At 37.5% G+C, this 24,208-nt stretch overlaps 1 long non-coding RNA gene across 1 annotated transcript; it reads right to left on the bottom strand.

Moving 5' to 3' along the window:
- Window positions 1-1,253, bottom strand: LOC121982760. The gene is made up of 4 exons (XR_006112238.1): window positions 547-1,253; window positions 350-420; window positions 211-274; window positions 1-55 (listed from the first exon to the last, which is right to left on the bottom strand). It is a non-coding gene; the product is annotated as an uncharacterized LOC121982760 (long non-coding RNA).
- Window positions 1,254-24,208: the final 22,955 nt, after the last annotated feature.

Genomic DNA, 24,208 nt, shown 5'->3' with positions numbered 1-24,208 from the left:
CCTCCAATAAAGTGATCCAAATCTGACTCCAAGATACTCGTCTCGCGTCAAGATCCTGTGTCACGAATATAAATATATTTCATTTAGCTACATTCTCATAAATAGCTAAATAACTCTCTAACCCTAGTTTAGGGCAAATCCCTGACCAACACATAAACCCAATTCAACCCATACATGATCAATAGCATATATCAAATTCCTATGCCTTACCTGAAACTCACAGCCGTTTTATCACTGTTGGAAGTAGGATCGTTTGCTGCTGGAATCCTTCCTACTGATCAGATCATGTTGAGATCAATAATTGGGAATCACAAATCAAACAACAACCCATCTTACAACCTAATCTTACCTCAGGTGTGTCAAGCTGTTGACAGGGGGTGGTGGCCGGAATCAAACAGAGACAGCAACAAACTCTTGATGCTGTGATAACCGGAACCAACTAGGTCACTGTCTTCCAACAATCGAATCGAAAGAAATCACACTACAAATGCATCAACAACCCAATCAACTACTAGTGCACAACTAAAATTTCAACCTAATCCTTACCTTCATCCAGTAGCTCACTGGATTAGAGGACGGAGGAGTTAGGTCACCGGTGTTGTTTCCAGCAAGGGCTACTGAGGCAGTAAACCAGAGCAAAGGGGCGACGACGACATACAGATCCCAAGTGGTGGCCACGGCAGAACCCTTACCAGCGTCGGAAACAGAGGCTAGGGCAGAGGCTACAAATCGACAATTGCTTTGAGTGTTGGCAGCCGGCTATCTGCTGAGCGGGGGCTAGGGCACGGTGAGAACTCGGACAAGGAGTCTCGGAGTGGCACAGAAGAGGTCGGAAAAAGGCGTCGACGGCGTTGGCACCTAGGGCTCGGTGCTGCTCGGCGTCGGGAGAAAGAGAGACAGTGGCATCGGCAGAGATGCTAGGGCATAGAGGAAAGGCAGCCGAGGCTGGGAAATCGGTGCCGGCAGTGGCATCGCTGGAGTCGGGGCAGAGGCTAGGCACCGGCGATTTGGGGACGGCAGAGCGGAGAAGAAGAAAAAGGAACAAACCTTGATCGGGGCTTAAATCGCGAGCGGTTAGCTCGGCGCCGGTTAGGGCAAGGGGGTGAGGACTTCGGGCGCGCGGCAATGAAAGAAAACGGCGGAGGAAAATAAGAAAAAGAATAAAGAAAAAGGGAGAAAAATCAAACATTTCCTCTTTAAAACGAGGTAGCCTAAACAGGCTTTTCCGGACCCCATTTTTATCCCCGTTAACTCGTCCGTACGAGCTCCGAAAAATTCCCGAAAAATTTCTAAAAATTCCGGAAAATTCCCTTATTAATATTCCCTATTTTTTTTCCCGGTATTTTAAAGCTACTTTCCATTCCCTACTTCATGAGCTTATAGGTGCTCCTACTTCAAGGTCTTCTTCCAATCAATTTTGAAGCTAGCTCACCAGTATTCTAACTTTTATCAATTTAAAACATGATCAAATTTAGCATCATTTGTGGGAATATATGCCTAATCTAAAATGTTAAAATAGATGACACTGGAAAACTGCTTCCATCACCTTATCTCAAGAAGACCTTAATTTATTGGTAACAGCTAAAGCATAAGAGATCATGCAGAAATAGCAAGTGGAAAATTCCTCACTGTGAAGAGCACCCACAGCCTCAGCTAAGAGAACCCAAGCCCTCGATCGGAACTCCAAGCCATTGCAATCAATGGGCACTGATCCGGACGCTAGCAGAAATACCTCTGAGATATGAATGGTCTCAAGGATCCTTTTAAGGGAATGCACTCCTCAAAGACCCTTGGAAGGGCAAAGGCCCTGCTATCAAGCAAGAAATAGATTTACCGAGTACCCCCTTTTCCTAAGAGATTCTATAAAACAAACTGCCTTGCTGATTCAGGCCCTTGCAATTTGAACAGTATGTTAGGAAGACTGATCGAGAGGATCACCACTTGAAGTATGAAAATGTCATTCTGTTAAACTAATATACTAATGGCGTTAAGTGTCAAGTGATTTTGACAACACTTTCAGGCCCGACATAGAGATGGTTCAATCAGCTACATCCATCATCTATCCTATACTTTGGGGACTTTAAAAGAGTTTTCTCTAACATTTTACCAATAGTCCAAGGTACCATAAGAACCCTCTCAACCTCTTTGCCTTGCTGCAGATATCAAAAGAAACACTGAGGGAATACATTCAAAGATTCAATGAAGTAGCCATTGATGTTCCCACTGTTAGGGTAGAAATATGCTAGAGGGGGGGATGAATAGCTCATCACGCTTGATTGCTTGCTTCTTTGATGATGATATGCAACAGAATGAACTCGAAGAAAACTCAAATGATGAAGTACCAAACTCCTCATACGCTAATGTAGCATAGGAATGACTCGGGGCGTCCGTCAATGAAAGTAACGATAGGATGGTAATCTAGGATTGTATATTATTTCTATTTTTTGGGGTTTTCAATATTGAAATGGGTTTAGGTTTTTTATTCTAAATTTAACAAATTAAAAGCAGAACAAGTACGAAATTAATCTAGTGCTGGAATGAAATCTAACTATGTGCCAATAATTAATCCACAACGTATTGTCATTCTACGCTATGGGTTAATTATCAACACGATTAATCTAGAGAATGAAATAGCGAAGCATCAAATGAAATCTAATCTAAATAATGAAAGACAATGCAAGTAAAGAAAACTATATCTATCCTAACTAACCATTGAAGATTTTCCTACATCACATTGTCACACTACGATACAAGATTATCTATCAATGGGCATAACATGAAATAAAGCATTAACGAAACTAAGAATATAATGAAGCCTAAAGCATGAAACAAAACCTAAACTAATCTATCCTAATTGCATTCAATCGAAATTAGAACTCAACTAAATTGAAAGAACAAGACAAAGCAAGAATTAACCGAACTAAAATGCATCCAAATAAACCTAATTATTGGTTGAAGCATTTCATCGAACATGTTGTGAGCATTAATCAAATTGAACATAGTACGTGCAATTTAAGCATGGAAGATCAAGTTAATATAAGCATTCAACCACAATTCAACACAAACATCAACAATGATAAAAGAAACAGAATTAAACCAAGAAAATCTACACCACAGTTCACACTTCAACTGTTGGTGCAATCGACCTCCAAGGTTTTAATGTCAGACAAATATGTTTAAGTATGTTTAAGTATGGAGCTTGATTTAGGGAAGTCCTAGTTGTAGGCTAAGCAAGGGAAGTCCTAGTTGGAGGCTAGGCAAGGAGAGAAATCTCGGTATATCGTGGAAGCCAGGTGGATAGGTCTGGAGGACCTGATCCCTAGGTAGCCGAATACTGAGTTCTAGTTGTAGGCTAGGTAAGGAAAATCTCGGTATATCGTGGAAGCCAGGTGGATAGGTCTGGAGGACTTGATCCCTGGGTAGCCGAATACTGAGTCTTGGTGAGTGAAGCCAAGTGGAGAAAATCCTAGGGGGTGGTAACCTTAGGTAACGAGAAGTCTTGGAGGAGTGAACTCCAAGATAGGCTATTACTATTATTACTGTTGGCTAATGTAGTATTGCAGGAAAAGTCTTAGTGGATCGGGCGATCAGACACTGAGCAGGCAAAAGTCCAAACAGGTCTGGAGGACTATGTTTGGCAGGAAAGTTGAGGTAAGCAACTGGAGGAGCAACAGTGAAGTCGAGTTCCCGAAGGAAACAACTTAAGGTCGCTGATCCAACTGAAGAAACTGGGAAGATTTCCAAGTTGAGATTAAGACAGTTCTACTGTCTAATATTACTCATGCATAATATATTATTACTGTTCTAACTTTTGTTTTGTAGGAATATTGTTTAACTCTGTTTTGCAGGTTTGGCCTGATCGGTCGACCGAACAGGAGGATCAGTCGACCGAACTAGCTTGACTCAGCACTGGACAGCTCATCAGCAGCGATCAGCAGAAAAGGGAAAAAGGGCTGATCGGTCGACCGAACCGGAGGATCGGTCGACCGATCCAATCAGAATTAATTGCAGCATTAATGAAGATCTCGGCTGATTTTGACGAACAAGGAAATAGACTATTCGGTCGACCGAAAAATAAGTCCGGTCGACTGAACCATTTATGAGCATTTACTACAAAAGATCGAGCCAGCTTCTATTTTCGGCAAGGAAGGAATGGAGCGAGGTTCGGTCGAACGAACAGAGGGATCGGTCGACCGAACGCTCAAGGAACTTATAAAAAGTGCTCGAAGTCAGAGGCTACAGTGAGACTTTCTGATCAACTCAAGTTCTATTCTGCAAGCTGTTCGTGCTTCATCAACTCTGCAAGTCATTCCGATAGTGCCGACCGAGCTTTGACTTTCAAATCTATTGTCGGTATCTTTAATTTTGTATTGCACTTAAATTCATTTAAGATAGTAGGAGTGTTACTATCTTAAACATCTTTGTATCTGTACGATCTGCTTCTTTCCGAGGGTTTCGGAAAGAAGAGTTATAGTGATTTTCCCATCGGAGCGGTCAAGGACCGCGGACCTTCAAGTAGGAGTCGAGCTAGGCTCCGAACGAAGTAAAAGAACGTGTCTCTTTGTTTAATTTCCGCTGCTTAACTTTGAGTTTTAAAATGGAAAAGAAAAGTTTTAAACAAGCGATATTCACCCCCTCCCTCCCTCTATCACGAGTTTCCGATCTATCAATTGGTATCAAAGCCTCGTTAGCTCTGAAATAACTTAACCGTTTTTCAAAGCATTTGTTAAAACTTTTTCTTTTCTTTAATTTATTCTCTTTTAGAATATTCTTTTCTTATTATTATTCAAGCACTACTAATCTCAAGACGAAAGTCTTGGAAATTGGTTTGTAATTTTCTTTCTTGCAAGAATGTCAATGACATATCAAGAAGGGCGAAGTACCTATGAACCTCCGTCGTACGACAAAACTTACTTCAACTCCTGGAGGCAAATGATGGAATGCTTCGTTAGAAGCAACAATTTCGATAACTGGATTGCACTAAGACAACCTTCTCGAGACTCAGAATCTAACACAAAGGTAATGAATATGTTAATAAATATTTTGCCTAATGAAGTCTTGTGTCAATTAGAAGGTTACAAGAACGCGTTCGAGATGTGGACCAAATTGATCAAGCTTCACGAGACTTCGTCAAGGCTAGAAGATCAAAACAAAAGTGAGTTTGAATCTGAGTCTGAATCCGGAGAGCTATCCTCAGAGGAGGCTGATGGATCCGAAGAACAAGATCAAATCAATTTCATCGCACTAATGGCTGAGGAGGAGGCTGATGGATCCGAACTTAAGTCAGAACAAATGTCTAAACTTGAACCTGAGTACGACCAAATGCTCGAGCCTAAACATGAAATGACAATGGTCAAGGGGGAGAATCCTAATAAGGATTCAGAAGGTAAAATTGCCAATTCTAAATTTAAGGTTCATATAACATGTTTTAGTTGCAGTGAAAAGGGACACTACAAAAATAAATGCCATATGAACCGATCCGCACAATCGGAGGCAAAGGAGGAACCGATGCCTAGAGTCCGGAAAAGGAAGGACCACATCGAATGTTTCAAGTGCAATAAGATGGGACACTATAAATCTCAATGTCCGGAGAGAAGACCCAAGGATTCAGGGGGAGCAAATATGGTAAATAAATTTTTGTTATATGAAAAATTATATGCTTTAGATCCTTCTCTGAATTATAGTTTGAATTTGAAAAAGCATGAAAATCCTACGTTACTTAACAAAAATAATAAAAACTTAATTAATTCAAATATAACTAAAATTGACCAAATTAACCCAAACCTTAATCAAGATTCAGATTTATTTAATCAATGTATTCAAGATAATTTGAATCAAAATAATAATAATCTAAGATTAACTAACAGTAAACAGAATTTAACTAAAAATTTAGAAAGTAAAAATAAGAAATTAAACTATAAATTTAGAAAACTAGAAAAATAAAATCAATAAATTAGAAAATATTATTAATAATTTTATCAAAATCTAGATTTAAGTTATAAATCAAAACCAAATCTAAAACAAAACTTTCGTAAACTTAATTATAATCATGTACCTTATAATTATGAAACTAATCAATATTGATAATAATAATAATAACAACAACAACAATACTAATAAATAATAGCAATAATAATAAATAAATATTAAATAATAACAATAATAAAACAACAACACTAAATAATAATAATAAATAATAACAATTTAAATAAAAACAACAATAACAATAATAATAAAACAACAATAACAAAACAAGAATATTAATAAACAATTTGTATCATGCATGACTTGTTTGAATTGTTTGACTTGTCATGATCATGCATACTTATCTGTTATATACCATATCGTGCATCTTCTATTATTTTAGAACGGTTAGTTAAAAAGGTTTACCAAACCCTACAACATAGCATCAGAATGGATTGGGATGATAGTACGTCAAGAAAACTTTATCGAAGGCATGTCTAGGCTGAATATGGAATTCTACCTGGTGCACTAGACTTAGTGCATCTGACCGAAACTACCCCAGTCAAACATGGACTAGTTAAACCAAAATTTAGTACTAAGTTTTTTGGGCGGGAACAGTTTGGAAAGTCTTCAGCAAGTGGTCTAATGATATACAAGTAGGTCATATGTCTCGCCACTGAACTGAAAATTTATCCTTAGGACGCCTGCTTGATTAACCCAAAGCTAAGTTTGAATCTAACATGGGTTCAATAACCTTTCTCGAATAATTAAATTAAAACTTTAATTCAAACATAATTCAAACCTAACTTAATTCAAACCTAACTTAATTCAAACCTAATTTAATTCAAACTTAATTCAAACTTAACTTAATTCAAACCTAATTTAATTCAAACCCAATTAAATTCAAACTTATTTCAAACCTAACTTAATTCAAACCTAATTTAATTCAAACCTAATTAAATTCAAACTTAATTCGAACTTATTTCAAACCTAACTTAATTCAAACTTAATTAAATTCAAACTTTTTAAAAACTTATTTAAAAAAAACTTATTTTAAAAATTATTTTAAACTTAATTATTAATTATTAATTATTTTAAACTTAATTAAAATTATTTTAAAAACTTAATTAAAATTCTTTTAAAAACTTAATTAAAATTATTTTAAAAAACTTAATTAAATTATTTTACCTTTAATTAAAAAAATTATTTTTAAAACTTAACTAAAAACTTAATTACTTTTAAAACTTAATTAAAATTTAATTAATTATTTTAAAGCTCTAATTATAATTTAATTCAAACTTCATTAAAACTCAAATTAAATTAATAAAACTAAAATAAAATTAACCTAGCTTAAAACTTAAACTTATACTAACTCATGTGTTCTTTAAAAGCAAACAAAATCAACTTTAAATTAATCTTTAATAACTTTCATAAATAAATAAATTAATCATTAACTTTACAATTTAACTTAATACACTTAATTAATAAATCTCAACTTGAAATCTTAATTTTAATCAACAAATAAATGCTTTAACCTTAAATAAAATTAATTTTTCAAAACTAATTCTAAAATATTCCTAACTATTAATTGTGACACTTAATATGCAATAATTAATCAACTTTTTAATCCTTAATTAGCTAATAACTTTAAAATCTCTAAACTAAACATTAATAATGTTACCATTAATCCTAATAATTCATTTTAACCCAAAATTAACTTAACATAATGGAAGTTCAACTAAAATTCAATTTCAACAAACTCAAAATCAATAAAGCCATCTCACAAAATTATAGGATTATCATACTTAAAAATTTAGAATGGGTGAGATGCTAAGAAAGTTATAATTTAAAATATTTTCTTAAAAAGGATTTTGAAAATTTATAAATCTATTTTCTTATGAAATATTTTTCAAATTTTGATTGATGATTGATTGGGTGTATTATATATAAATTATTATTATTCATCATCTAAGTCTTTAGATCTTTAAGTAAATCATGACCCACCCTTAGACACATCTAAGAATATCTTCCTTGTGGGTAACAAGGATATTTAACAAGAGTGTCTGGTTAAGAGGGAGAGACTTGATTGAAATACATATTTTTTATAAATTATGCTTTTGAAAACATATTTTGAAAAATGTTTCAAAACACTCTTTCAAAAATACTTGATAATATTTCTTTACAAATCTTTTTGAAATTACCTTTAAACTCTCTTAATCAAATATTTTTTTAAAATTACTTTTACAAACTTATTTAAAGAATTCTGGTTTTGAAATATTTTTGAAAAATTACTTACAAAAGTTTAACTCAAAAGCATATTCTTCAAACTCATAGTTTTTGAAAACTTTTTGAAAAATAATAATTTAAAAAATAGTTCCTTGAAAATAAAAAAATTTTCCTTGAAATTTACTTGAAAATATTTTAAACCCAATTTTGAAATAATCTTTGAAAGCTTGAAAACACTATTTTCAAATATTTTTGAATATATTCCTGAAAGACATTACTTAGTTCATTCTTTAAAAATATTTGACATTTACTTATGTAAAATACTGAAAATATACGAATATTAATAAGGGAATTTTCAAGAATTTTTGAAAATTTTTCGGGAATTTTTCGGAGCTCGTACGGACGAGTTGCCGGGGATAAAAACGGGGTCCGGAAAAGCCTGTTTGTGCTACCCCATTTAATCCTTGATCTCTATTAAGGTCAATCATGCTCAATGGCTAACCCATCACATGTAATATGTGCTACAACAACCAAACAGGTACTAAATAAAAGAAACGCTAATACCTGTCATAAACTATAAAATTAAACATCATACCTATATGCCGTCTGGAGATGTTCCATCGCTGTCCAGTCCCCAACTTCTGACCTCAAAATTCCGAACGAGAAAATCGCCGGAAATCCATATAAATCCGAAACGGAAGTCCGAAACATAACCATAATGAAAATCCGTACAAACCAAAATAGACATCCAAAAATCCAGAACACCAAAAGTAGATATCCATAACCTGCTCTGATACCAATAAATTGGTATCAGATAAATCTCGAAAATCCAAAATACAAAAATCCAACAAGTATCACCAAACTTGGCGCTCTGATACCAAGTAAATAAATTGGTATCAGGTTATCCCAAACATCAAAAATACGAAAACAAAAGATTGTATACCTGTGCTCTGATACCACTAAATTGGGTGCTAGAGAGTTTACGGTTGAGTGTGCCCATGAAATTTTAATGAATCTGGTTAGTTGTGGTTAGTTAACAGAATGATAAAAATTGATATATGCTTCCTCTGATATTGAACTATGTGGATAAATAATGATCGATGTTTTGAATGTTAATATGCTCTTATGTGGAGTAGAGACTTATTCACCTGATATTGTTTGGGCTGATATTTTGAGGATAAAAAAAAAATGAGGGTGTTTTGATGTTCTTGAATTCTAACTTTTGTCTTTTAGGTCGTACACATTTATACATATGATATTATGTGGGTTGACATTTTCTAGTTTGAGTTGATGTAATTAGTGTTGAATTGACCCATGAACTGATTTAGTTATTTGACAATATTGTATACCATTTTATCTTAGTTAATTTTCGTCAGTAAATATTGATTTACTCTTGTTAAATCGGTTAGTAGAAGACTGATTTATGTTTGTCGAGTTGGGTAGTTGTGGTTTGATATACCTTAGTTGCTTGTGGAGGATTAAGGTATTCTTGATTAGTTAGTAGATGAATGATTTAGTTTTGTTGGTTGATCAGTAGAGGATTGCCATACTCTATTTTTAGAGGTTCGAACCTTTAGGATATTTGTGCTTAGTTATGTATCTAAAGCACATTTGAGTACATGTTTTGTACTGACGTGGAAAGGACTGATTTAGCCATATATCACTGACGGCTTGGATAGGTTATAGAGGATCGATGTATCATATTCCATGAAGACTTTGACCGTTGACTGTATATACCTGGTGGGATAACTTAGAGGGTGCATTGGGATATGTGACCCTGCTGATGTAAGGAAGTGTAGAGCTAATTGCTTAACACTTATGGGATATAATCGTTACTAGTGTATACTGGGAGAGTACATTTGGATTTATGATGATAAAATTTTCCCCATTAGATATGGTCTTGGTAGTGTATGACATTGACTTGCAATGTTATACCATGGTGTGTATATCTTTCTTGTCCGATATTAGTTCCTTTGAACCTAGAGCAGGGTTGTTACTGGATGATTAGACTGCTTTATTTTGGGTTGCTTTTGATTGATGTATTCATGCTTGATACATATGCATGAATTTTGTTTAGATATACCCGTAACCCATGAGTGTTGGTAGCATAAGGTTGGTCTCTTTGGTTAAGCTGGTATGCTGATTTTGCATGACTATGTTGCATGTATATTATGATTGTTATGTATTGTAGGAGTCCTATGGTAGACTGTCCATTTGCAAGTAGTATATGTATCCATGTTCTGATATGGTTTGAAGGTTCCTTGTAGATCATAGATATGTAGTTCGGTGTATGTATCTGGATGTATTATTGAAGATATCTTGTCGATTAAATCCGAGTTGTAGTATAAGTACATCGGTGGTATTTTGATGGAGGCATTTTGTCGATTTAATCTGAGTTGTGATATGTACATATGTGTTTGGTGTGGTATCTGAGGTATCTTTTTGATTATGTTTGATTGTGAGTGCACCTGGGTTTAATATGTTTTATTGGAAGTATATGTTGGTTATACTATATGTTATGTGAGTGTTGTTTGAGGTGTATTGTTGATTTTACCTATGTTGATTTTGCACATGGGTTCGGTATGCATTGTTGGAGATATCACGATGATTTATACCTATGTTGTGAGTATGTTTGGAGTGTACTAATTGGAGGATTATGTCGATCATACATATGTTGTGTGAGCACGTGTGCCAGATATATATTGGTAGCAGCATGATGATTCTACTTATGCTGAATGCAGGATGTAGAGTGTCTGCATTATGTCATTTGTTGGATTACCCTGTCAACCCATTTTCTTATCAGTGGGTGACTCACTACGATGTTGATATATTTGATGATGGGTTTGATTTGATTGCTGGATTGTTATACCTTTGGCTGCCGATATGTGGTTGAGTGATCTAGTGCAGCCTCTAGTTGGATAGTTAAGTGCCTTGTACATTTATGGATCGTTTGTGGTGGAGCGGAGCTCCCACATATTATTGTTGGCTTGTGATAGAGCATTGCTCCTATATTTATTGCAGATACATATTTCAGATTATTTGTGGTGGAGTGTTGCTCCCACATATGTGGTATTTCCTGTGATGGAGCGTTGCTCTCATACTGGAGGATTTATTCTTGGTGATTTATGTTGTTGATGATCAGATTTTTGATTTATTATCTGAGACCTTATGGATAGGAATGTCTGTGATACGAACATTATGTGTCTTTGTTTTTGCCATATGGGCTTACAGTGCCTTAGATGTTCTCAAGGAATTGATGATTCTGGTATGTCGAGGATGTTTGGATCGGTTTTCATTGTCTTTGTTGACGATGTTGTGATCTATATCGGATCCGCGGTGAGTCACGCACATCATCTTTGCATAGTTCTAGAGATGTTTAGATGGAAACGTCTAGATGTGAAGATCAGTAGTACGTATTTTGGTTGTCTTCTGTGAGATGTTTGAGACACACGGTCACCAATAGGAGTATACCGTGGTTCCACAGGAGATCGAGGTTGTTACCGTTGGGAGTAGACGGAGTCTATAGAAGAAGCTCGCAACTTCCTATATTTGACTCGATATCTCCGGAGATACGTTGAGGGTTTATCACGGATTACTATGCTACTTACACGCTTGACCATGAAAGGCGTGAAGTTTACTTGGACTGAGGATTGCAAGACCAGCTTCTAGGAGCTGAAGCGGAGACTAGTGTCGGCTTTGATTTTTTTGGTTTTTTACCTTCTAGAGAGGACGGATTTGTCCTCTACACCGACGCGTCTCTACAAGGTATGAGTGTTGTTCTGATGCAGCACGGTAGAGTATTCTCATATGTTTCTCGATAGTTGAAGGAGCATGAGAAGAAATACACAGTTCATGATATGGAGTTGGCCGCTATTATTTTTGTCCTGAAGATTTGGCGGCATTACCTGTATGATATTACATTGAGATTCTCACTGATCATCGAATCTCAAATATCTGTTTTACTTGGAAGGAACTTAATCTTCGACAGAGGAGATGGATGAAGTTCCTGAAGGATTATGAGTGTACCATTAGCTATCACCCGGGAAAAGCTAATGTGGTTGCCAATGCACTTAGCCAGAAGTCCAGAGGGACTTTAACTTGCTACCGAGTTGTGGTTATAGACTTGATTCAGGGTTTCTCTGTGTTAGACCTTGAGGAGCAGGGACAGACCGAGCAGGGTAGTCTTGTTACCATAATTGCTCAGTCGTCGATCAGGATGAGAATCCGAGAGGCCCAGTTGTTGGGACCTCATAGAGCTCAGCGAGGCAGAGTGGTCCTTACTATCGGACGGAGGATGTCAGAGGCATAAGACTGCTGGAAGTGTTATACTGACCGAAGTCGGAGACTCTTAGAGTTCTCCATTTACGACCATGTATTTTTGCGAGTTTCACTCACGAAAGGGGTGAAGAGATTGACCTCAAAGGTAAGCTAGCTCCGCGATATATTGGACTTTTCCAGATCTCGGAAAGGATTAGAGCGGTAGCTTATCGGTTGGCACTATCGCTGTCTTTGGCAGGCGTCCACGAGGTATTCCACGTATCTATGCTGAGGAGATACGTACCTGACCTGACACATGTGCTGACAGATATCTCAGTTCCCGTTCAGCCTGACGTCACTTATGAGGTGATTCCGGTATGGATTATAGACCGGAAAGAGCGTCAATTGCGGAACAAGACTATCCGGCTGGTTAAAGTCGGATGGCAGCATCATTCGGACGAGGAGGCTACTTGGGAGCTCGAGGATACGATCCGAGCTCGATATCCCCATCTTTTCACTTGAGGTATGTGATTTAGTATACCGTTCAGCATTCATACTTTCTATATATGTCGTAGTACTTGCTGATGGTAGATAATGAAATTTGGGGACCAAATTTTTATTAGTGGGGGAGAATGTAAAATACTGAAAATATACGAATATTAATAAGGGAATTTTCAGGAATTTTTGAAAATTTTTCGGGAATTTTTCGGAGTTCGTACGGACGAGTTGTCGGGGATAAAAACGGGGTCCGGAAAAGCTTGTTTGTGCTACCCCATTTAAGCGAGGAAAAGTTTTATTTCTTTTCCTTTTTCTTTTTCTCTTTAATTTCTTTCTCCTCCCGATTTTTATCCCGCGGCACCGAAGCCTAACTCCTTTCTCCGCCCGTTCCTTTTCTCCTTCTTCCTCGCACTGGTTTCCTCTCCCAAACCCGATCTTCTCCTCATCTCTCTCACGTGCACACACTCTCCCCTCTGCCGCCGGCAACGAGAGCCGCCTCTCCTCTACTCTGCACAGTGTCGACGCCGGACGAAAGTGCCGCTGGTCTTCCTTGTGTGCCCTAGCGCCGCGGCTTCCTCTGCCCTAGCCCGACCGATCCCCCTTCTCCTCTTCCGAGCGCCGGCAGTTGAGCTCTCTTTGCCGGGAGACCATGTGTCAAGCTGTGCCCTAGTCTCCAGCCGACGTCTCCTCACCGGCAGTCCGAGTCCCTTCCACCTACGACCACTACAAGAGCTAGCCCACTAGTGTCGAGTTTCCTCTCGCACCTTTGCCAAGATTCCACCAGCCAACCTCACTATGACCTAGCGCTGTCGCCGGATCCTTATCACCTCCGACCAGTGGAGAGGAAGAGCAACTAGTTGAGGGTTGTGGAGCAACAAATACGGCTGAGAGGTATAGGTATCGTGTCCTGTGGATTTGGAATTTTATTCGCTGTGGATTTCTTTTTGATCCAACAACTCACTTTGGGTTCGGACAGGAGCAAGGAATTCCAGCCTAGTCTTTCCCTCTGTTAAATCTCCGGTAGAGAGGAAGAACTTGGCACCGTTGCAGGTAGGACATTTATGGGTATTTGGATTGATTGGGGATGCTGACATAGAGAGTAATAGATCCTTGCAGTGTCGGCAATAGACCGTTGGTAGCAATATTCTTTGGGAAACAAGCTTTGGCAGCAACTTCTCCGACAGTGAGTTATCAGCTGAGGCATTCAACTCAGGTGAGTTTTGGTTTGAGCTTATTCTTGGGGATGATTTGGTCAAATAGATAAATTAAATTGTTGAATGAGGTTTGAGTTGTTTTAATTGGGAATTTTGAATAATGTGGGAACTCCAAGGTTTGACTTGACTTGTGGATGTAGTGAAGAGGACTTTTGTAGATAGTTATCCAAATTATATTGTCTTGGGGGTTTGACACGATGTAGAAGAACCCAGTTTATTTTGTTGTTCTTAAGGATTTTTATTTAGCTATTCATTTGAGTTGTAGCTAAATAAAAATGTATATATATTGGTGACACAGGACCTTGACACGAGACGAGCATCTCGACGTCAGATTTGGACTAGATTTGGATATCTCTTATTGGAGGCGGGTACTTTGACTTATGTCTTTGATATGCATAATAATATGTTTAACATATAGCAGTGATTGTGTAATCATTTTGTTTCGGTTGGTCACTACATGATAGTTACATGTTTGCTTGTATATTTATTCTGCACTGCATATTATCTACCTGATCATATATGCTTTAGGTAGTGACCCAACCACATGCTACGTTATCTTCTGGATGTAGGGTTTATTTGATGCCCTATCTGATTTGTGTACCTTCTATCTGATACATCTTCTAGTGGTACACACTTTGTATTATTTATATGGTCATTATTATGTTATTCATGAGATTGTCATGCTTAGTGTCATGCATCATGATTGCATGCTGTGCGATTGTCGGCTTCACTATGGTTGAGCCCATCGCCAGTTACATGTACTGCACACACCACCACCACCCATGGGTTAGTGGTATATCAGACAGGTGTGTGGCGGTTCTGCTGTTTGGCTCCGTTGGTCTGAGGACTCAGCGTGGTAGCCGGCAGTCAGTTCCGCTCTGTTTGGCTCCGCTGGCATTTAGTGTAGCAGCGTAGTAGCCGGCAGATGGTGGACTCTGTTTGGCTCCGTTGGTCAGGTGACTCAGCGTGGTAGCCGGCAGAGATATCCTCCCCGTCATCGTGTACCGGGAGATGAGAGCATTGAGCTCCCCCATTTATGATTTGGGGTCAGAGGACAGGAGTACTCCGACAGCATCCCGGTCGCTCATCAGGAGCAGTGATGTCAGAGTGCACGGTCACCATATGCATTTATTGCATTTATTGTTTATGATTGCTGCATTTACTTGCTGCATTTATATGGATGCATATGATTGACATGCATACAGGATTATGACTTCCCCGGTCTGACGACCCTGTTACCTTTGTACTTTGATTCCGGTTAGTACAGTTATCTCCTGATTTTGTTTCAGTTGCATTTATCCTTCTCGTATTCGAGGATCGCATGATTAGTGTTGTCTGTTATTTGTTTTATTATGCATATCAGTTGTACCTGCTGAGTGTTGGACTCACCCCGCCTCCATTGTTGATATATTTTCAGGTTGAGGCTGTCCGGAGCAGTTCCAGTCGCTGGTCCCCACAGCACGTAGTGCTAGTCCATCTGCTGGTTATTGAGTTGTTATTTTATTTTAGCTTTTCTCTATCAGACTTTGTTTTAGTCTTGTTTTGGATTTTACATATGGATATTGTATGGAATCCTTCCGTTTGATGGACTTTTGGTATGATTTGGATTTTATTCTACTACATGCCTGCCTGGAAGGCAGAAGAGGTGAGTTCGTCGGATTTGAGCTTTACGAGTGTAGTTGAGTAGGGTGGATCTCGAGTCAGAGTACTATTGTTTGTGATTACTAGTATTAACTGCGTGGTTGTGACAGCCAGAGGCTGAATATCTATATAAACTGCGTGGTGATTGTTTTTATTTATTGTTATAATTCCAGCCGCCTGTGGCTGAGGTATATGTGTTATGTAGAAGATTCAGATTGTCCGCCGTACAGGGGAGATGCTGCCGAAATTTCTTCGGACAGGGACTCCTCTGGGGCGTGACAACTTAAATCATGGACTGATGTTTTTTCAAAATATCTATGAATCATTTTTGAAAACCCAAATATACATCTTACTATTATCTTTCAAAAGGGTGAGGGAATACCTTAGGAAAATCTTGAAAATGTTTAAAAGTATTCCATCATTGTTGGTGCAAAACTTAGGGATCCTTAGCAATTAAAGCCATTTATGAAAAGTTCTTTTTTTTGTATGACAAATGGAGGAGAAGAAGGGTTTAAGTTAGAAATCTATATCTGTTTGAATTAACCTAACTTAAACATATTTGTCAAACATCAAAAAGGGGGAGATTGTTGGTGCAATCGACCTCCAAGGTTTTAATATCAGACAAATATGTTTAAGTATGTTTAAGTATGAAGCTTGATTTAGGGAAGTCCTAGTTGTAAGCTAGGCAGGGGAAGTCCTAGTTGGAGGCTAGGCAAAGAGAGAAATCTCGGTATATCGTGGAAGCCAGGTGGATAGGTCTGGAGGACCTGATCCCTGGGTAGCCGAATACTGAGTTCTAGTTGTAGGCTAGGTAAGAAAAATCTCGGTATATCGTGGAAGCCAGGTGGATAGGTCTGGAAGACTTGATCCCTGGGTAGCCGAATACCGAGTCTTGGTGAGTGAAGCCAAGTGGAGAAAATCCTAGGGGGTGGTAACCTTAGGTAATGAGAAGTTTTGGAGGAGTGAACTCCAAGATAGGCTATTACTATTATTACTGTTGGCTAATGTAGTATTACAGGAAAAGTCTTAGTGGATCGGACGATCAAACACTGAGCAGGCAAAAGTCCAAACAGGTCTGGAGGACTATGTTTGGAAGTTAAGTTGAGGTAAGCAACTGGAGGAGCGACAGTGAAGTCGAGTTCCCAAAGGGAACAACCTAAGGTCGCTGATCCAACTGAAGAAACCGGGAAAGTTTCCAAATTGAGATCAAGACAGTTCTACTGTTTAATATTACTCATGCATAATATATTATTACTGTTCTAACCTTTGTTTTGCAGGAATATTGTTTAACTCTATTTTGCAGATTTGGCCTGATCGGTCGACCGAACAGGAGGATCGGTCGACCGAAACAGCTTGACTCAGCACTGGACAGCTCATCAGCAGCGATCAGCAGAAAAGGGAAAAAGGGTTGATCGATCGACCGAATCAGAGGACCGGTCGACCGATCCAACCAGAATTAATTGTAGTATTAATGAAGATCTCGGTTGATTTCGACGAACAGGGAAATAAACTGTTCGGTCGACCAAAAAATAGGTCCGGTCGACCAAACCATTTATGAGCATTTACTACAAAAGATCAAGCCAGCTTCTGTTTTCGGCGAGGAAGGAATGGAGTCAGGTTCAATCGACCGAACAGAGGGATCGGTCGACCGAACGCTCAAGGAACTTATAAAAAGTGCTCGAAGTCAGAGGCTACAGTGAGACTTTCTGATCAACTCAAGTTCTATTCTGCAAGCTGTTCGTGCTTCATCAACTCTGCAAGTCATTCCGATAGTGCTGACCGAGCTTCGACTTTCAAATCTATTGTCGGTATCTTTTATTTTGTATTGCACTTAAATTCATTTAAGATAGTAGGAGTGTTACTATCTTAAACATCTTTGTATCTGTACGATCTGCTTCTTTCCGAGGGTTTTGGAAAGAAGAGTTATAGTAATTTGCCCATCAGAGCGGTCAAGGACCGCGGGCCTTCGAGTAGGAGTCGAGCTAGGCTCAGAACGAAGTAAAAGAACGTGTGTCTTTGTTTAATTTCCGCTGCTTAACTTTGAGTTTTAAAAAGGAAAAGAAAAATTTTAAACAAGCGATATTTACCCCCCCCCCCCCCTCTATCGCGAGATTCCGATCTATCATCAACTACCAATTCCAACGACTACCCTTCGCCGTCACACGAAAGATCCGGCTCGGAACCCCCAAAGCCGGTGGACAGAGCACTCTACTGGTGGCTGCTTGCGTCGACACGATGATGGTGAACAGATCTTGCCGGAGAACCCCTCTGGCGAGGTGAAGTTGGCCTGCTGCCCTGTGAAATGGAATGGAATAAATTACCGCCGCTTCCTCCTTGCTCTGCCGCTTGGACCCCAAACTAAAGAGCTGCCAGGAAGAAGCTTGACGGTGGAGATCACACCGGAGAACCCCTCCAGTGAGGTGAAGGTGGTCGGAGTCGCTGCCGAGGCCTGCTGTCGCCTGGAAGAGTGTTGTCGCTCGCCGCTAGAATCTGAGAAGAAGAAGTTTGGCTGTGGATGGTCGGCCGACGGCAAGGGAAAGGAAAGGAAGAAGCCGTCGGCCGAAGAGAAGAACGGAGAAGAAAGGAAGGGAGAAACATCGCATGCCCTAGCGAAGTCGAGGAAGAGAATCGCGCGGACTGGAGAAGAATCTGGATTGCTACTGTGTCGTGTGAAGAGAAGAAGAGAATGGGTTCTTAACGGGTTCGGGTTTTGGGTTAAGGAGAGGAATCCGAATCCAATAACCAATAGGATTAAAAGTGGGCTTTTGGATTTTGAATATTGGGTTGAGAAGTTGAGGTTTTGGGTTAATGGGATCCGGATCCATTAAGAGGATGAAATTGGGCTTTTAAAATTGGGCTTGAAGAGTGGACTTTTGGATTGGGTTTGAATTGGAGCTCCACTTCTTGGATGAACCCTTGGATGCCTTAAGCTCTAGATCAACGGTCCAGATCGCTTTAAATCTTGATGGAGGGTTGGATAACTAGATCTGAGTGAAGAAGCAGGATCTCACTGGATCAGGATCAACGATCCATATTAATTAATCTTGATCTCCCTCATTTGACCTCCAAATAAGGCCAAATTTGATCCGGCTCGATCCTAATCCATGGCTCTTTTGATTTCCTACAAAACCACATCAAAATATGCAATTAAATTCCACAATTTATAGAAAATTTATAATTAAGACCAAAATGAATTTCTACTCACAAAATATAATATAAACACCAAATTAAGCATGTGAGAAGGTAAAAATGCTAAGTCTAAGAGCCAAAATAATATACAAAAATACTCATTATCAACTCCCCCACACTTATTCTTGCTCGCCTCAAGAAAGTAAATAAAACAAGAAAGATAACTAAAATACATTTCTCTAGCAATTCTCAACCATGCTTAGAAAATAATGAAAAGAAAGTTACCTAGGATTGCCAAATTCAAATAACTAAAGCAATCATGGATTCAATTCATACATTGATTAACAAACATGATAACTTCAATCCATAATTAATAAACTGAAAATGATAATAAAATAACCTCACAAGGAAAGTGATAGTGACTCTTCTCTCATATACATACAATAGTGGAGCTCACTCAAGCTACTCATGATAAATGCACTACCATATGCTTGCTTTGCTTCTAATCTCCACCATTATATACATAAGAGTGCACAATAAAATAATGAAGGCATTATTTGAAATATAAGGGAAACATGAATCAAGCAAATGATAGTATAAGAAAAGAAATAAAGAAGATTAAGCAAAGTAATGGTGGAAGACATGGACATAGTAGAATGTTACATAGATGAGTATAAGAAAACTATGCCCAAAAAGTAGTACATTCAAACTCCCAAGCTAGTTTTAAAAACTCAACAAAAATGTGAACAATCTCTACGATAGCTTTTCAATAAACATCCACTCATGATCTACAATAAAATCTAAATTTTACTACCATAAAGATTGTTACTCACAAAAAATTCTATCACATTCCATCAATACAATAAAAAATGTGAACAACTCCTATTCTAGCATTTCACACTAAAAATCTACACATGATATAAAATAATATCTCAATATCGCTAAAGTAAAAAATGTCACTCACAAAAATTCTACCACAAATGGATATAAAATAGCACAACATGTCAAAAAATATTTTCCTTTTTTCTATTTTTTTCCTTTTTTTTATGTTTCTGTTTCCACTTTTTTTGCTTTTTTTCATTTGCTTTTTTTTCATTTGCTTTTTTTTTCATTTTCTTATTTGTCTTTTTTTTCAAAAAATTTTTCCAACATGTTAATGTCATTTTCTATACATCATCAATAATAGCTCAAATAAAAAGATAAATAGCATAGCTTACCTATGACGATCAAGCATGGTTCACCTATGCTTCTCCTAAATTTCACTAAGCTATTTCTCTCCCCCACACTTAAACTTTTGACCGTCCCGGGCAAAAAACTCATCATGTACATCCAAAAATATCCACATCCATGAGAATAAGAGAGTGAAATACATGAAAATGAATGGAAGAGAGAAAAGAATGATATAATAGATGATATGGATTTTATTCAAAAAGCATGTGATAACAAAAGGAGTGAATAAAGAAAGTGAGATAGCCTTCATAAAAATTATACAAACCTATGATAATGTGATCTCGAAAGAATTAAGCAAGTTTTAGAGTGACATTAACCACAAGTGCATCACACATCAATACGAATAATAGGCTTAAAAATATCCTCACTAGGTATATAAAAAATTATCATCTCAATCTACCAACATGAAATCCATTACCAAGTTGTAACCACATCCAATCCAAGAATCCAATCATGACAATAAATCATCAAATTAGACAATCAAATTTAACTGACTTTCACAATTTCTAAGATGATATATGTTGGAGTGTATACTAAAAACCTAACTTTTGTAAACATTTATTTTTGAAATAAAAGAATCACATTGGTCAATATGAGCATTTATTTGTTAAGTGTAATTGTTCAATTAATTTATATAGTAGACAACATGGAGTGTGGTGTCACACTAAGAAAATCATGTTATCGGTTCTCTATAAATTATAAACAGTTGCTCACGACTAAGATGGAAAGGAACAAACCATCAGAATAGTCGTAGTGTAATTAAGAATTAATTTATCTTAACTAATAAATTACACTGATACGCTTTAAGTGTATTGAGTAGGACCATTTAGGTAAGTTCTTTTTGTACTAACTTAGTAAAAGAACTAGACCTTTGTTATTATGGAAGTGTGTGCTCTTAATCCTAATATAATAACAAGCACATATATTTAATATTTATTTCTTTGACTTATCAAAGGGTGAGGTTTAGCTCGATAAATCAATATGCCCGATAAGTTGGGAAATGATATTACTTATAGTGTGTGTTGTTGATTATAGAAGGAATCTGTGTCCTATTCATCTAGGTTGAGAATGCCCCCAAGAGGAGCTCATAAGGATTACCATGTTAAACCCTGCAGGTGGACCTAGTCCGACATGACAATGAAGTTGAGTGGTACTACTCTTGGAGCTAAATATTAATTAAGTGAGTTGTCAGTAACTTACTTAATTAGTGGACATTCGTAATCTTAAACATAGGGAGACTAACACACTCATGATAAGAAGGAGCCCATAATGTAATTTGGGATTGGTGTGGTAGTGTGGTAATAACTCTCTAGTGGAATGAGTTATTATCGATGAACTTGAGTTGTGTGTTCGGGGCGAACAAAGGGATACTCAAGCTCATCGGAAGGCCAAAACCAATTTCTCCTGTAGGTCCCTATCGTACACTCATTATAGCCTCAAGTCCATCCAAATGTAAGGCTCTTCTTGGTGTCCAAGAAGGGGGTCGGACCATTGCTTGGTGACCAAGCAATGGCCGGCCACATCCTCTTATAGGGGTCGACCCTATTGCTTGGTGACCAAGCTTGTAGGGGTCGGCCAATATTAATTCAAATAGGAGGGTTGTTTTAAATTTTTAAAATCTTCTCTTTGTAGAAAACTATAAGTTTTAAAAGAGAGTTTTTAATTTTTTAAAATTTTCCTTATTTGAATTTGGCCACATGTTTTAATAGAGAGTTTTAAAAGTTTTAAAACTTTCCTTTTTTAACCATCCTCATGGTTTAAGAAAAAAAGGGAGATAAGTTTTAAAATTAAAATTTTCTATCATCATGTTAAAAAAGAAAATTTTATAAGAGAGTTTTTAAATTTTAAAACATGATTTTAATTTTAAGAAATTTTCCTTTTTTAACTCCTACTTTAGGAAAGAGAGCTTGTAAAATTTTATTAAAAAATTTTCTTGTAAAATTTTATAAAAAAAATAATTCCTTTTTCCTCTTGATGAGGTGGTCGGCCACCTTGCTTGGTGCCCAAGCAAGGGGCCGGCCATAATAAAAAATATAAAATCATCACAAAAATTAATTTTGGTGATTGATTCAATCAAGAGGAAAGAAAAGGAAAAAGGAAAAACTCTTGGATGATTTTATTTTTTTGTAAAATTTTTTCCTTATTTGCCTTGGGCAAGTAATATAAAAGAAGGGATGAGGGGACTTCATGAGATACAACTCTTATTCTCTTGCTTGGAGACCTCTTGGTTGCCGACCCTCTCCCTTCTCCCTTTCCCTTTGCTCTCTTCTCCTTGGTGGTAGTGGTGGCTAGATTTTAGAAGAAGAGGAGAAGCTCTTTTGGGTGGTGTTCATCTTGGAGGATCGTCGCCCACACGACGTCCAAGGCGAGGCGAGGAATACGGCAGAAAATCTCGAGGTCATTAGCTTACAAAGAGAAGGTATAACTAGTAATTTTCTTCCGCATCATACTAGTTATTTTCTTTGTAAGAATTCTAAATACAAGAGGCAATTAGATCTAATTTTTCAAAATAGTTTTTCGAGTTTGTGTTTTCTTCTTTTTCGAATTTGTGATTCGATTGTTCCTTTTGGTTAACCTAGAGTTATTTAAGGAAATAAATATTAGCTTTCCTTAAAAGGCTTTGCCTAGGCGGTGGTGGTTGCTCCCATATCCAAGAAGGCCATGTGCCTCGTCATGTAGTCCTGGAAGCCAATTTTGGAAATTAATATTTATGGAATTAATAACTTAGGTAGGTTTGAATCAATAGTGTTAAGTTCCACTTGCGATTCAAATCTAAACCATTAAGAACAGATAAGTTAAATTTGGAATCAATGATGTTAAGTTCCGTTTGCGATTCCTAATTTAACTTCTAAAGAACACAATAGGTTATTTAAGGAAAGGTTCGACACTTGTACAAAAATTTTTATACAGTGGAACCGGTACGTTTTCCTAGGACTAACCAACAATATATACAAGCAAAAAGAAAATGTAAAAGTGAGATGGAACAAACTCCCCTGAAATTCTGGTGGTCGGAGTCGATTCAGTTCAAGAAGTCATTCTGGAAGTGGAATGGTTTTAGGTGAAGTGAAGAATGCTCCCTCCACCTTCGCCTCCTTAAAAATTTTCTCCGGTGGCCGAAGACGGTTCAGTTGGAGTGTCCACCTGGCTCTGGATCAGGTACAATCAATGAAAGTGATTCTTGAGTTTCCCCTACACTTCCATCATCACTAAGTAAAATAGCAATAGACTCAACTGGTAAAATAGTCATCGGAAGCGATTCTTGGGTCTCCCCTACACTTCCATCATCATCTCCTATAACTGCAACATCAAGACTATCTAGAATAACAATATCATCAACAACAAAATTATCAAGATCAATTATAATATCACAATGTAAAAAGCTAGAAGAATCATGCAAAGAAGTAGAATAAAAGTCAGGAATATCACAAACTCTACAATCTATCTCTTCAGGAATTGATGCAGTAGGTTGATCTGAATGCAACTGTAACTGTGTCGATGAATATGTCCTTGGCTGAAATTGAGTTTCTTGATGTTGCAAAAATTGTCGTAACTGCTCCCTAAAATGCTGCTCAGGCTGACGGTGCTGAAAGTAAGGCTGGTAATGTTGGGATCAATTAGAATTCCCTTGTTGTGTATTCCCATACTTGAATCCTTCAATTAAATTATACATGTCCTGCTGATGAGTCTGATAATACTGAGGATTAGGCTAGTAATACTGGATTCTAGTAGGGAGTACACTGGCAAAGGAATAAACATTTTTAGCAATCACTAGTCTAGTCCTATATTGTTGATAATTTACAACCATAATCTCAATAAGTTCTCTAGCCTAAGTAGATGTCTTATTCACTAGAGCCCCTCCACTAGCTGCATCAACCATACTCCTGTCCATGGGACACAATCCCTCATAGAAGTACATAATCAGTAGTTGATCGCTTATCTAGTGCTGAGGGCAACTAGCAACAAGTCTTTTAAATCTATCCCAATAATCTTGAAACGGTTCTCCTGTGAATTGTTGGATTCCACAAATACTCCTCTGAATAGCTGCAATC

The sequence above is a fragment of the Zingiber officinale genome, chromosome 5A (genome assembly GCF_018446385.1).
Source record: "Zingiber officinale cultivar Zhangliang chromosome 5A, Zo_v1.1, whole genome shotgun sequence".
Taxonomy (NCBI): Eukaryota; Viridiplantae; Streptophyta; class Magnoliopsida; order Zingiberales; family Zingiberaceae; genus Zingiber; species Zingiber officinale.
The sequence above is the reverse complement of the archived record's forward strand: the minus strand, read 5'-3'. Positions and strand labels throughout refer to the sequence as shown.